A 13210-nucleotide genomic window follows, 5' to 3' on the forward strand; every position below is an offset into this window, starting at 1 on the left:
AGCAACAGCATAATGTAACCCCCGACCTTACAGCTTAGTTAGTAGGAGGCGGGTCGTTACAGAACCCGACCTCACTATCGCTCCTCCAGTTGCATACCTCAACTTACCTGCCAAACATGATCCTCTAGACATGTTTGGACTTTTGTCTGTTCAGTGTCTGATCGCCTGATCCACTAAGACTTTTCCTGCAATACTATATTAGCCAACAGCAATAGTAATACAGAAAGCAATAGTAAACCTAAACATAGATTTACCGAGATCCACTGGTCCGATCGACCGAGCACCATCGACCGGAAACCATCCGATCAACCTTGCTTGGAGTTCATTTCTCCAACCCTTCTCGTTACCTAAGGTTACCATGTAGCGACCCAAACTCCCTACTACTCTCTAGAGGTGGACGCTACTTAACTACTAACTCTACTTAACCTGTATGATCGAAACCACGAGGAGTCCCTACCGAAAAATTTCGGCAGCACCTCCCCTGTACTGATAACCATAAACTGAGATACATATATAGTATACATCAGCCACAGCTGGCTGGAACATATATCAAACGCCCACGTAGTTTAATAAGTGTCAAATACCACTCACATCAGAAATAACCCAAAAACAAAAGAGAACTATACTAGTTACATCACACGAGATCACAATCCATCTACCATGTCCTAATAACAGCAAGATAACATATATGATTCCAAATGCTTCTAACATAACAAAAAGGGAAGAAAACTAAAAGAACTCCTTTCTAGCCCCAAGACTTCTATAGTCCACACATCACACATCCATCCACACCTCCATGTCGCCTTCCTTGACTATAGCTTTTCCTTTTCTTTATCTGCAGTAAGAGGAAATGTAATCTATAAGAAAAATTACTTAGTAAGTGCTATCTAACTCACAAAATCTCTATATGCATGTACATATATCTATAACATAAACAAACTGAATGCTTACTGAAGACAACTCATACTCATCTAATAGTAATGGAATCAAACAGGATGAAATACTAAACATGTAAAGCTGCTCGTACTAATCTAATAGAAAAGGAATCAAACATACTGAAATGTTAAACATGTAAACCTGCTCATGTTCATCTACTAGTAAATAACAGTAAACTAATCTAAATAACATGCTAGCATAAAAGAAAACTAAACTTGCTGAATTTAAAACAAAGTGAAACTTATTTCATTTGCTCTAACCTTATTCTTTTATTTCACTTGTTTAAAACTTATTCTTTTATTTCACTTGTTTAAAATGTATACTTTAATACTTCAAAATAATAATCAACTTCTCTTAGGCCAAGGCGTAGTACCATCTTATGCGCGTTCCCTAATAGGTTGGGGAAGCGAGCCACCAATCCTAAAAGAGCAGACCTTGGTCTACCAAGGCCAAGACCTTGGAATTGGACACCTGGATTTGTTTAACGACAACCTTGGAAGTCAGGTACTAGCCTCTTCAAAGTAAAATATCTTATTACCTTAATTACGTCTTCTTTAAATGCCTTGGCATTTTAACAAGCACCTTGTGTGCCAAAATCCCTAAAGTCTTGACTTTGGGATCTACTTAAGGCCTTGGCCTTTTTCTTTCTTTTCTTTATCTTTCTTATACTTGTTAATACCTCTAATAAAAGGATGCTTCTTTAAGAACTGAAATGTTTAAACAACTTCTAACATTGTAATGCTTAAACAAAATCTGCATATAAGCTTAATCAAAATCTGCATTCAAGCTTAATAAAAATTTGCGTTATAATCTTACACAGTCTGCACTATAAGCTTACAAAAATTTGCTCTATGATTGGAGTTCTACATACAAGCTTAAACTAAATCTAAAACTTATTGGAATTAAAACCTATGTGAAGCTTGCTAGAATAAATGGTAGCAAGGAAAAAGAAAATCTATAACTGAGATGCTACATATATAGGTCATTTCTGCTTACCACAGTAATCAATGAAACTAAATTACATACTCCAAAAATCTACTCCTTTTCATACTCATTGCCTAACAACAAAACTCTAAACTGCAAGGCTATATAGAAACCGATCATGCCCACTAAGGTAACAGGGAAATCTAAATTTGAAATGCTAACTATAAGGGTTGTTCTTTTCAATGCATGGCACAAACCGAAACAAGTAGTAAGGCTATTCGTGTTCAGCTAATTGCAAAAGAACCAAATTCTGCAATGCTAAGAATAAACCGAAATGCTTTAAAAACATGGTTGTTCATGCTCAATATTCTCGCACAAGGAAATCTGGTTAAGGTCTAAGGCAAGCTATGTAGTGTTCAGATCGATAAAATATATGTAAAACGAAAGGAATGGTGACAAGGGGTCTACAACATGGCTAACACAATAATTGTACCTACTAATAATTCCATAGAAAAACTAAGACTGCAAATCTAAATAAATTGCTGAAAGATCAAACTGAATGCTCCCAGAAACTAAGGTTGTTCGTGCCCATTGCATAACACAAATGGAAATTAAACAGTAAGCTCTAAAGACTGTTCGTGCCCCTTTTTGTAGCACAAGTCAAGCTAAAAACCTGCTAGAATTCTTTTAAAAAAAAACTTTAACGAAAACTAAACAACTGGAATACTAAACCACATGCCTGATCTAAACAATTAATTCATTTCGCAAATCCAAACAATCTGAATAGAGTTTCTTGGCGGCAAGCTTCAAAAATTCATAATCTTTACGGCATGCTTTGAAATCAAGAAGAAACATGGGTCCGAAAGCTACTCCTACCGTAGGTGAGAAACACTTACCTTAGGCTTTTCTTGGACTTACTGTCGATGAGAATAATTCTAGGGTTTCCGGAGAAGTGCCTCCTCGACGACTCCTTTGCGTCCGCGTGTCCTCTTCGACGAGAGGGATTCGTAGATGTGAAGATCTCACAAAGGAACCCCTTGGCCGGCCACCGGAAGAGGAGCCCTAACGCCGGCGTTGATTTTCGCCCGAGAGGAAATCACCGCGCAAGAGAGATGAGGAAGAGGAAAGATTTAGGTCACGGAGAAATCCTCCAATTCCTCTCTTAACTTATTATCTCTGTTATCTACTACCATATAAATATGATTCGCTATCTTTTTTATCAGCACGGCCCGCTTGGGCACTTGGCTATCGCGCATCGCTTAAGACTTGGTTCTGGTCGGAGTCGCGGGTTCGAATCTCGACCGAATCCCTTTTATTCCTATTTATTTTCTGTTTATTAACTACTACTTAAATAAATTTCACTCTTTCTTTAATTAGCAATGCCCGCTTGGGCACTTGGTCAGCCGAGACAACTAAAGGCTTTGCTTAACCAGAGGTCTCCGGTTCGAACCTCGGCTTAATTTCTTTATTTTTTTGCAACTTGTTTCTTTTGGTAAAAATACTAAACGAACTCCAAAAATTATATAAAAATACTCTAAAAATACCTAGAATATTTCTATAGCATTTCTAAATATTTTTAATTACTATTAGGACTCCAAATATTAAAATTTGGGGTGTTACAATTCTCCCTACCTTATAAAAAGTTCATCTTCGAACTTAGAATAATTCTGGGCAATGGGTACTCGTTTAGTTTGGACAAAGGAAATTGACACAAAAGAGTGGGTAGCCCTAGTATCAAATAAGACAGTAGCTAAATGCTGAAGGATAACTATTGACCCATGAATACCGTGGAGGCACCGGCAACTTCTTCCTTAGTGAGAGAAAATACTCTGGCATCGGTTGGAACTAGTGGGCTTCCAACCTTCCCTGACTGAGATAGGGTCCCTCTAGTGATGTTGTCATGTGGTGTAACTGTGCAGGCTTGCCTCCATATTGCACTGACTGTTAGTGAGGTGCCTTAAACTTGTTAGGACATGCTTTAGCTAGATGTCCTTCTTGGCCACATGAATAACATCCGGTCGTACCCAAAAGATAGGTTCCTGGATGTGCTCTCTCACACTTAGGACAGGGAGGAAACTTGGTCTGCTTGTTTGCTGGACCTCCCTCTTGGCTACTCCCTGAATTCCATTATCCCCTTTTGTTACCCTTGCCCTTCCAATTCTGCTTACTTGACTGGGGTTTCTGATCTCCTGCTGTCTTGTCCTCTATCTTGTCTGGCTTGAGTTACCTTTGTTGTACCTTGATGCTGTTTAGATAGTGCTCAGCGATTAATGCACTACTGACCAGTTCTTCACCAGTCTGCGGCTGGTGAGTTCCACTACTCACATTAAGTGTTATCTCTGGTCTCAGCATTCGGAGCATCAATTTGACTCGTTCTTTCTCTGTACTTACTAGCTTTGGGCAGAGGCGAGCTAGTCTATTGAACCTTTTGACTGCTTCTTCCACTGGCTGGTCACCTTGTCTGAATTCTATAAACTCCTCATAATGCTTATTGGTGATCCGTTGACGGAAAAATTCTTCGTAAAACTCTGTCTCGAAGTCATCGCAGCTCATCTGATTGACTGCTCTCTTGCTCCTAACTCTCTCCCACCACAGACGAGCATCTCCAGATAGGCAGAAAGAGGCACACTTGACCTTCTCGACTTGTGGCCAGTTAAGAAGCTCCATGTTCCACTCCAATGTCTTGAACCAAGCCTGAGCATCCCAGGGCTCAGTCGTGCCTGAGAAACTTTCTGGCTCTAGCTTCAGCCACTGTATCAGGTATGCTTCTTGTCTTCTAGGTGTTGTGGGAACTTCCAGGGCGGCTGGTGGAACCTCAGTCACTGCTGGTGTCACGCCCCCAGAGGGGTCCCTGCCAGAAGAAATTTCGGCAGCATCTCCCCTATACGGGTGACAATATGAAACATTACTACATACAGAATATACATCAGCCACACTCGACTGGAATATATGCACAAATAGAAACAACATAACACGTAATTTAATATACTCAGCCTACCCGGCTGGACAAAATGAAATAACACATAACCACCATCTATAACCATCAGCCTAAACGGTTGGAACAAAATAGAAACACATACAGCGGAAGACAGAACGATAAATACTCAGCCTACACGGCTGGATGTAAACGCAGCGGAAATCACAAAAAGAAAACAAATGTATGACCGACAAAGTCACTAACAGAATTACCTACAACCACCAGACTAGACTCCATAATCCATATCGAAGCATACAATACCAAGTTCACAAAACCAAAACATAAATAGCGTTAGTAACTAAAACCAGAAAAAGAAACTATCCTCGAGTGTGTCGTGGGACTGGCAGCTGGGACTCTTCAAGCATCCATGACTCATCTACCTGTTACCTGACGAAAGAAAATTATTTTACGGGGTGGTGAGTATTAGAACTCAGCGGGTAAAGAAAGATAGTGCATGAACATAACATATAAATAGAAAGTGGCAAAAGTATACAGTCTCGTAAGAGGAAATGGCATATATTAAAATATAATCAAAACAACTGCTCATACCTGAACCATATCCTAGGCTAGGTATAGTAGGTTAGAACTGGTACTAATCTGCTACAGTACTGCTCATAACTACAGAGGTAATAAGCAAGGTATATACAAATTTCCAATGACTAAACATCAGTAACGAGAATATATCTCAGCACAAGCATATCAGCATATGCGAACAACAGCAGTAAGTAAGCAATAACAGCATATATAACTAGCAACAGCAAAAACAAATATAATAACAACAGCGTATGCACGGATGGTCACTCCCGCCCACCTCTCTGCACCATGACCCCTGTATGGTCGAGAGGCCGGGTCAGTGACAGACTGTACACCACTCCAACTAGACCGAGTGGACAGTTTGCGTAGTAGCTAACTAGCTACATCTGCGGTGGGGTCCCTGCCATTCCAGCTACCACTCACACGAGTGGCCGAGGCAGACAGACAAGCGATCGACTCCGCTACCACTCTCGGTGGCGGGGATCTGGCGATCGCATGCAACGATGATGCAAACAATGCAACAGTCATCGTATATATATATAAGTAGAAACAGGTATGCTACATGAAGCCAGCATGTTCAATACAGTACATAAACAAACAATAGTTAAAGCATACAAATATGATATTTAGTATCTGCTACTGATTATGGACAACAACAAGAGACTGTATAGATATGGAACGAATTTTTCAAAGATTGCGTGGAAGTATCAAGCGCAAGAAACTAAGAGTGGAGTCAAGGTAAAATAGTCCTTATCCAAATTAGTTCATGCACCAAGATCAAAGTACTAAAAGAAGACAAAGCAAGAAGTACCCGCCTTTATATGCAGATCGTGTCAACCGTCTTCAATCAACGTCCTGCAAATCATGTGATGTACAATTTAGCTAATTTCATAATGACACTAGCTAAACTAAAACCTAACTTAATTAGGGAAAAATCCTAATCCAATTATAAACCTTGATTCACCCAAATCTATCAAAGTTCCCAACTACCTTTCAAGAGCCAATACCAAGAGCAGCTTCAAACTCAACTCAAAATATCCCAAATCCATTCACCAAATCAGTCTGACATTTTAATAAGTACAAAAAGGATAAAAGCTAGAAGTAATGCAAGCCCAAGTTCTTAATTCCAAAAATTCCAGATCTCAATTAGCTCCTCATCCTTACTCAATCCTGTAGAATTCCTACTACACTACCCAATATTTCAAACCACCAAAAAAAGCCAAAACAGAAACCCATTCAATCACAAAGTTTGCAGCGGAATCAAATCAAAAAAAAACCAAGGTCAACATCAAATCAACCTTTGTATCAACCATCCAATCCTGTTATCCCAGCATTCACGGAGATCACAAAACCACCAAGGAACACACTAAGATTCATCGAATTGCAACATTGTATTGAAATCCATAAACTATATCCCAATTTCACTAGAAATTTGATACTATCACAATGGTGCAGGAATCAAAATACACAGCCTACTTGGGTCTATTCCAGAATTTGAACCCAACTCCGCAAAACAGCCACAACAGCTCAGGAAAAATTCAAATGCATGAAAACACACTAATCATACAAACTGCTGAACACAATCAACTAGACATTGGAGTAGCATTTGAAACTCGGAACTACATCAAGCTAAAATCATGCCAATTCCACAACAAATTTTGGGAAACAAAAGCCTAGACTGCAACCAACCCCAAAATCTGATACTGGAAACCAAATCGCGCCGCAAGAACCAGCAAGAGCAACATAAAGACCTCGAATCACATCTCAACCCACCCAAACAATTATCCCAATCGGCATATCCCACTTCTCCTAAGCAGCTAGCTCGTACCTCATGGAAATCATACTAACCCAAAGGTGTACTTGCTAGTAAGATCTCGTCGTGGCCAGAGGTGACAGTAGATCGGGCGACTGACGCTAGGGCAATGAGAAGAGGTCATCGCCTGTGCTTCTCGCGTGCAAGGAAGGGAGGAGACCGACGACTGGGGCTCGTCTCGGGTGCTAGCGTGAGGAGAGGGCGTCGGCGTCTGAGGAAGCTCATCCACAGGAGAGATCGTCGGCTGGTACCCGTGTGAGGGAAAGGAGGGCTCGGCGGCGCAATCTCACGCTGAGATCAGAAGGTGATTTGGTGAGGAAATCACGCGAGAGAGAGGGCTCGGGGAGGAGGAAATCGGCGGGTTTTGGGAGCTAGGGCACACGGGTGAGGAAATAAAAGAGAGGGTTTATAAACCTAGGTATATTTGATTAAGCCCTAGATTAGTTTCTCAATCAACTCCCATCTTCGGGTATTCCAAACAGACTTTTTCTCGAGCACATAAATGCATCCCCTGAAAATACGTCATACGAGGTCCAATTAATTCTCAAGAAATTTCTAAAAATTTCTAAAAATTCCAATAAGATTATTTGTCAAATAACCCTATTTTTAATTATTCTTTTGTTGCCGTATTTTACAACTGGAGTCTCCACATTAATAGTTGGAGGAGTGGGAGGGACTGGCTGCTGAGTCGCCATCAGATTGACGATCACTTGTTGTTGCTCTGCTACATGTCTCTGAAGTTGAGCAACAACTTCAAAGAGATTAGGCCTAGTTGTTCTGGGCTCTTCGTTCTCCTAAGCTCGGTCCTCAGTACGAGCAGTACGGGGACGTCCTCTTCTTGACATCTAGTTATGCAGAGAAAAACATAAAATCATCCCTACGCTTTCTAGACATATATACATATGTAAACAAAAGAAAACAAGAACTTTAATCTTACTTAAGCATATCTAAGCAAATACTCTATACTGCAAATAATAAAGAAAAGCATAAAACAAAACTTAAATACTTTCTTACTTGAAGACGGCAAGGCTAGTGCTGATGTGTGATGCTGGAGAATAGGAACTGCTCCGATGCCAACTGTAGTGACCCAACCTCCCTACTACTCTCTAGAGGTGGACACTACTTAACTACTAACTCTACTTAACCGGTATGATCGAAACCACGAGGAGTCCATACAGAAAAATTTTGGCAGCACCTCCCCTATACCGGTGACCATAAATTGAGATACATATATAGTATACATCAACCACAGGTGGCTGTAACATATATCAAACACCCACGCAGTTAAATAAGTGTCAAATACCACACACATCAAAAATAACCAAAAACAAAAGAGAACTATACTAGTGACATCACACGATATCACAATCCATCTACCATATCCTAATAATAGCAAGATAACATATACGATTCCAAATACTTCTAACATAACAAAAAGGGAAGAAAACTAAAAGAACTCCTTTCTAGCCCCAAGACTTCTATAGTCCACACATCACACATCCATCCGCACCTCCTTGTCGCCTTCCTTGACTATAGCTTTTCCTTTTCTTTATCTGCAGTAAGAGGAAATGCAATCTATAAGCAAAATTGCTTAGTAAGTGCTATCTAACTCACAAAATCTCGATATGCATGTACATATATCTATAACATAAACTAACTGAATGCTTACTGAAGACTACTCATGCTCATCTAATAGTAAAGGAATCAAAAAGGCTGAAATACTAAACATGTAAAGCTACTCATGCTCATCTAATAGCAAAGGAATCAAACATACTGAAATGCTAAACATGTAAAGCTGCTCATGCTCATCTACTAGCAAATAACAGTAAGCTAATCTAAATAACATGCTAGCATAAAAGAAAACTAAACTTGCTGAATTTAAAACAAAGTGAAACTTATTTTATTTGCTCTAACCTTATTCTTTTATTTCACTTGTTTAAAACTTATACTTTGATACTTCAAAATAATAATCAACTTCTCTTGGGCCCAGGCGTAGTACCATCTTATGCGCGTTCCCTAATAGGTTGGGGTAGCGAGCCACCAATCCTAAAAGAGTATACCTTTGTCTACCAGGGCCATGACCTTGGAATTGGACACTTGGATTTGTTTAACGACAACCTTGGAAGTCGGGTACTAGCCTCTTCAAAGTAAAATATCTTATTACCTTAATTACGTCTTCTTTAAATGCCTTGGCATTTTAACAAGCACCTTGTATGCCAAAATCCCTAAAGTCTTGACTTTGGAATCTACTTAAGTCCTTGGCCATTTTCTTTATTTTCTTTATCTTTCTTATACGTGTTAATACCTCTAATAAATGGATGCTTCTTTAAGAACTGAAATGTTTAAACAACTTCTAACATTGTAATGCTTAAACAAAATCTGCATATAAGCTTAATCAAAATCTGCATTCAAGCTTAATAAAAATCTGCGTTATAATCTTACACAGTCTGCACTATAAGCTTACAAAAATCTGCTCTATGATTGGAGTTCTACATACAAGCTTAAACTAAATCTAAAACTTGTTGGAATTAAAACCTATGTGAAGCTTGCTGGAATAAATGGTAGCAAGGAAAAAGATAATCTAAAACTGAGATGCTACATATATAGGCCATTTCTGCTTACCACAGTAATCAATGAAACTAAATACATACTCCAAAAATCTACTCCTTTTCATACTCATTGCCTAACAACAAAACTTTAAACTGCAAGGCTATATAGAAACCGATCATGCCCACTAAGGTAACAGGGAAATCAAAATTTGAAATGCTAACTATAAGGGTTGTTCTTTTCAATGCATGGCACAAACTGAAACAAGTAGTAAGGCTGTCGGTGTTCAGCTAATTGCAAAAGAACCAAATTCTGCAATGCTAAGAATAAACCGAAATGCTTTAAAAACATGGCTGTTCATGCTCAATATTCTTGCCACAAGGAAATCTGGTTAAGGCTAAGGCAAGCAATGTATGTTTCAGATAATAAAATATATGCAAACCAAAGGAATGGTGACAAGGGGTCTACAACATGGCTAACACAATAATTGTACCTACTAATAATTCCACAGAAAAACTAAGACTTCAAATCTAAATAAACTGCTGAAAGATCTAACTGAATGCTCCTGGAAACTATGGTTGTTCGTGCCCATTGCATAACACAAACGGAAATTAAACAGTAAGCTCTAAAGACTGTTCGTGCCCCTTTTTGTAGCACAAGTCAAGCTAAAAACCTGCTAGAATTCTTTTTAAAAAAAACTATAACGAAAACTAAACAACTGGAATACTAAACCACATGCCTGATCTAAACAATTAATTCATTTCGCAAATCCAAACAATCTGAATAGAGTTTCTTGGCGGCTAGCTTCAAAAATTCATAATCTTTACCGCATGCTTTGAAATCAAGAAGAAACATGGGTCCGAAAGCTACTCCTACCGTAGGTGAGAAGCACTTACCTTAGGCTTTTCTTGGACTTACAGTCGACGAGAATAATTCTAGGGTTTCCGGAGAAGTGCCTCCTCGACGACTCCTTTGCGTCCGCGTGTCCTCTTCGACGAGAGGGATTCGTAGATGTGAAGATCTCACAAAGGAACCCCTTGGCCGGCCACCGGAAGAGGAGCCCTAACACCGGCGTTGATTTTCGCCCGAGAGGAAATCACCGCGCGAGAGAGATGAGGAAGAGGAAAGATTTAGGTCACGGAGAAATCCTCCAATTCCTCTCTTAACTTATTATCTCTGTTATCTACTACCATATAAATAAGATTCGCTATCTCTTTTATCAACATGGCCCGCTTGGGCACTTGGCTATCGCGCATCGCTTAAGACTTGGTTCTGGTCGGAGTCGCGGGTTCGAATCTCGACCGAATCCCTTTTATTCCTATTTATTTTCTGTTTATTAACTACTACTTAAATAAATTTCACTCTTTCTTTAATCAGCAATGCCCGCTTGGGCACTTGGTCAGCCGAGACAACTAAAGGCTTTGCTTAACCGGAGGTCTCCGGTTCGAACCTCGGCTTAATTTCTTTATTTTTTTGCAACTTGTTTCTTTTGGTAAAAATACTAAACGAACTCCAAAAATTATATAAAAATACTTTAAAAATTTCTAAAAATCCCTAGAATATTTCTATAGCATTTCTAAATATTTTTAATTACTATTAGGACTCCAAATATTAAAATTTGGGGTGTTACAATTCTCCCTACCTTATAAAAAGTTCATCCTCGAACTTAGAATAATTCTGGACAGTGGGTACTCGTTTAGTTTGGACAAAGGAAATTGACACAAAAGAGTGGGTAGACCTAGTATCAAATAAGACAGTAGCTAAATGCTGAAGGATAACTATTGACCTATGAATACCGTGGAGGCACCAACAACTTCTTCCTTAGTGAGAGAAAATACTCTTGCATCGGTTGGAACTAGTGGGGCTTCCAACCTTCCCTGACTGAGATAGGGTCCCTCTAGTGATGTTGTCATGTGGTGTAACTGTGCAGGCTTGCCTCCATAATGCACTGACTGTTGCTGAGGTGCCTTAAACTTGTTAGGACATGCTTTAGCTAGATGTTCCTCTTGGCCACATGAATAACATCCGGTCGTACCCAAAAGACAGGTTCCTGGATGTGCTCTCCCACACTTAGGACAGGGAGGAAACTTGGTCTGCTTGTTTGCTGGACCTCCCTCTTGGCTACCCCTTGTATTCCATCGTTTCCTTTTGTTATCTTTGCCCTCCCCGTTCTGCTCACTTGCCTGGGGTTTCTGACTCCCTGCTGTCTTGTCCTCCATCTTGACTGGCTTGGGCTGCGTTTGTTGTGCCTTGATGTTGTTTAGATAGTGCTCAGCGATTAATGCACTACTGACCAGTTCTTCACCAGTCTGCGGCTGGTGAGTTCCACTACTCACATTAAGTGCTATCTCTGGTCTCAGCATTCGGAGCATCAATTTGACTCGTTCTTTCTCTGTACTTACTAGCTCTGGGCAGAGGCGAGCTAGTCTATTGAACCTTTTGACTGCTTCTTCCACTGGCTGGTCACCTTGTCTGAATTCTATAAACTCCTCATAATGCTTATTGGTGATCCGTTGACGGAAAAATTCTTCGTAAAACTCTGTCTTGAAGTCAACGCAGCTCATCTGATTGACTGCTCTCTTGCTCCAAACTCTCTCCCACCACATACATGCATCTCCAGATAGGCCGAAAGAGGCACACTTGACCTTCTCGACTTCTGGCCAGTCAAAAAGTTCCATGGTGCTCTCCAATGTCTTGAACCAAGCATAAGCATCCCAGGGCTCAGTCGTGCCTGAGAAACTTTCTGGCTTTAGCTTCAGCCACTGTATCAGGTATGCTTCTTGTCTTCTAGGTGTTGTGGGAACTTCCAGGGCGGCTGGTGGAACCTCAGTCACCGCTGGAGTTTCCACATTAATAGTTGGAGGAGTGGGAGGGATTGGCTGCTGAGTCGCCGTCAGATTGGCGATCACTTGTTGCTGCTCTGCTACATGTCTCTGAAGTTGAGCAACAACTTCATAGAGATTAGGCCTATTGGTTTTGGGCTCTTCGTTCTCCTAAGCTCGGTCCTCAGTACGAGCGGTACGAGGACGTCCTCTTCTTGACATCTAGTTATGCAGAGAAAAACATAAAATCGTCCCTACGCTTTCTAGACATATATACATATGTAAACAAAAGAAAACAAGAACTTTAATCTTACTTAAGCATATCTAAGCAAATACTCTATACTGCAAATAATAAAGAAAAGCATAAAACAAAACTTAAATACTTTCTTACTTGAAGACGGCAAGGCTAGTGCTGATGTGTGATGCTGGAGAATAGGAACTGCTCCGATGCCAACTGTAGCGACCCAACCTCCCTACTACTCTCTATAGGTGGACGCTACTTAACTACTAACTCTACTTAACCGGTATGATCGAAACCACGAGGAGTCCCTACCGAAAAATTTCGGCAGCACCTCCCCTGTACCGGTGACCATAAATTGAGATACATATATAGTATACATCAACCACAGGTGGCTGGAACATATATCAAACACCCAC

General features: G+C 40.2%; 1 long non-coding RNA gene across 1 annotated transcript; it reads right to left on the reverse strand.

The window, feature by feature from the left end:
- Window positions 1-6186: 6186 nt before the first annotated feature.
- Window positions 6187-7570, reverse strand: LOC122034937. Its single transcript, XR_006126831.1, has 2 exons — window positions 7220-7570; window positions 6187-6226 (listed from the first exon to the last, which is right to left on the reverse strand). It is a non-coding gene; the product is annotated as an uncharacterized LOC122034937 (long non-coding RNA).
- Between the last annotated feature and the right edge of the window lie 5640 nt (window positions 7571-13210).

The sequence above is a fragment of the Zingiber officinale genome, chromosome 11B (genome assembly GCF_018446385.1).
Source record: "Zingiber officinale cultivar Zhangliang chromosome 11B, Zo_v1.1, whole genome shotgun sequence".
Classification (NCBI taxonomy): Eukaryota; Viridiplantae; Streptophyta; class Magnoliopsida; order Zingiberales; family Zingiberaceae; genus Zingiber; species Zingiber officinale.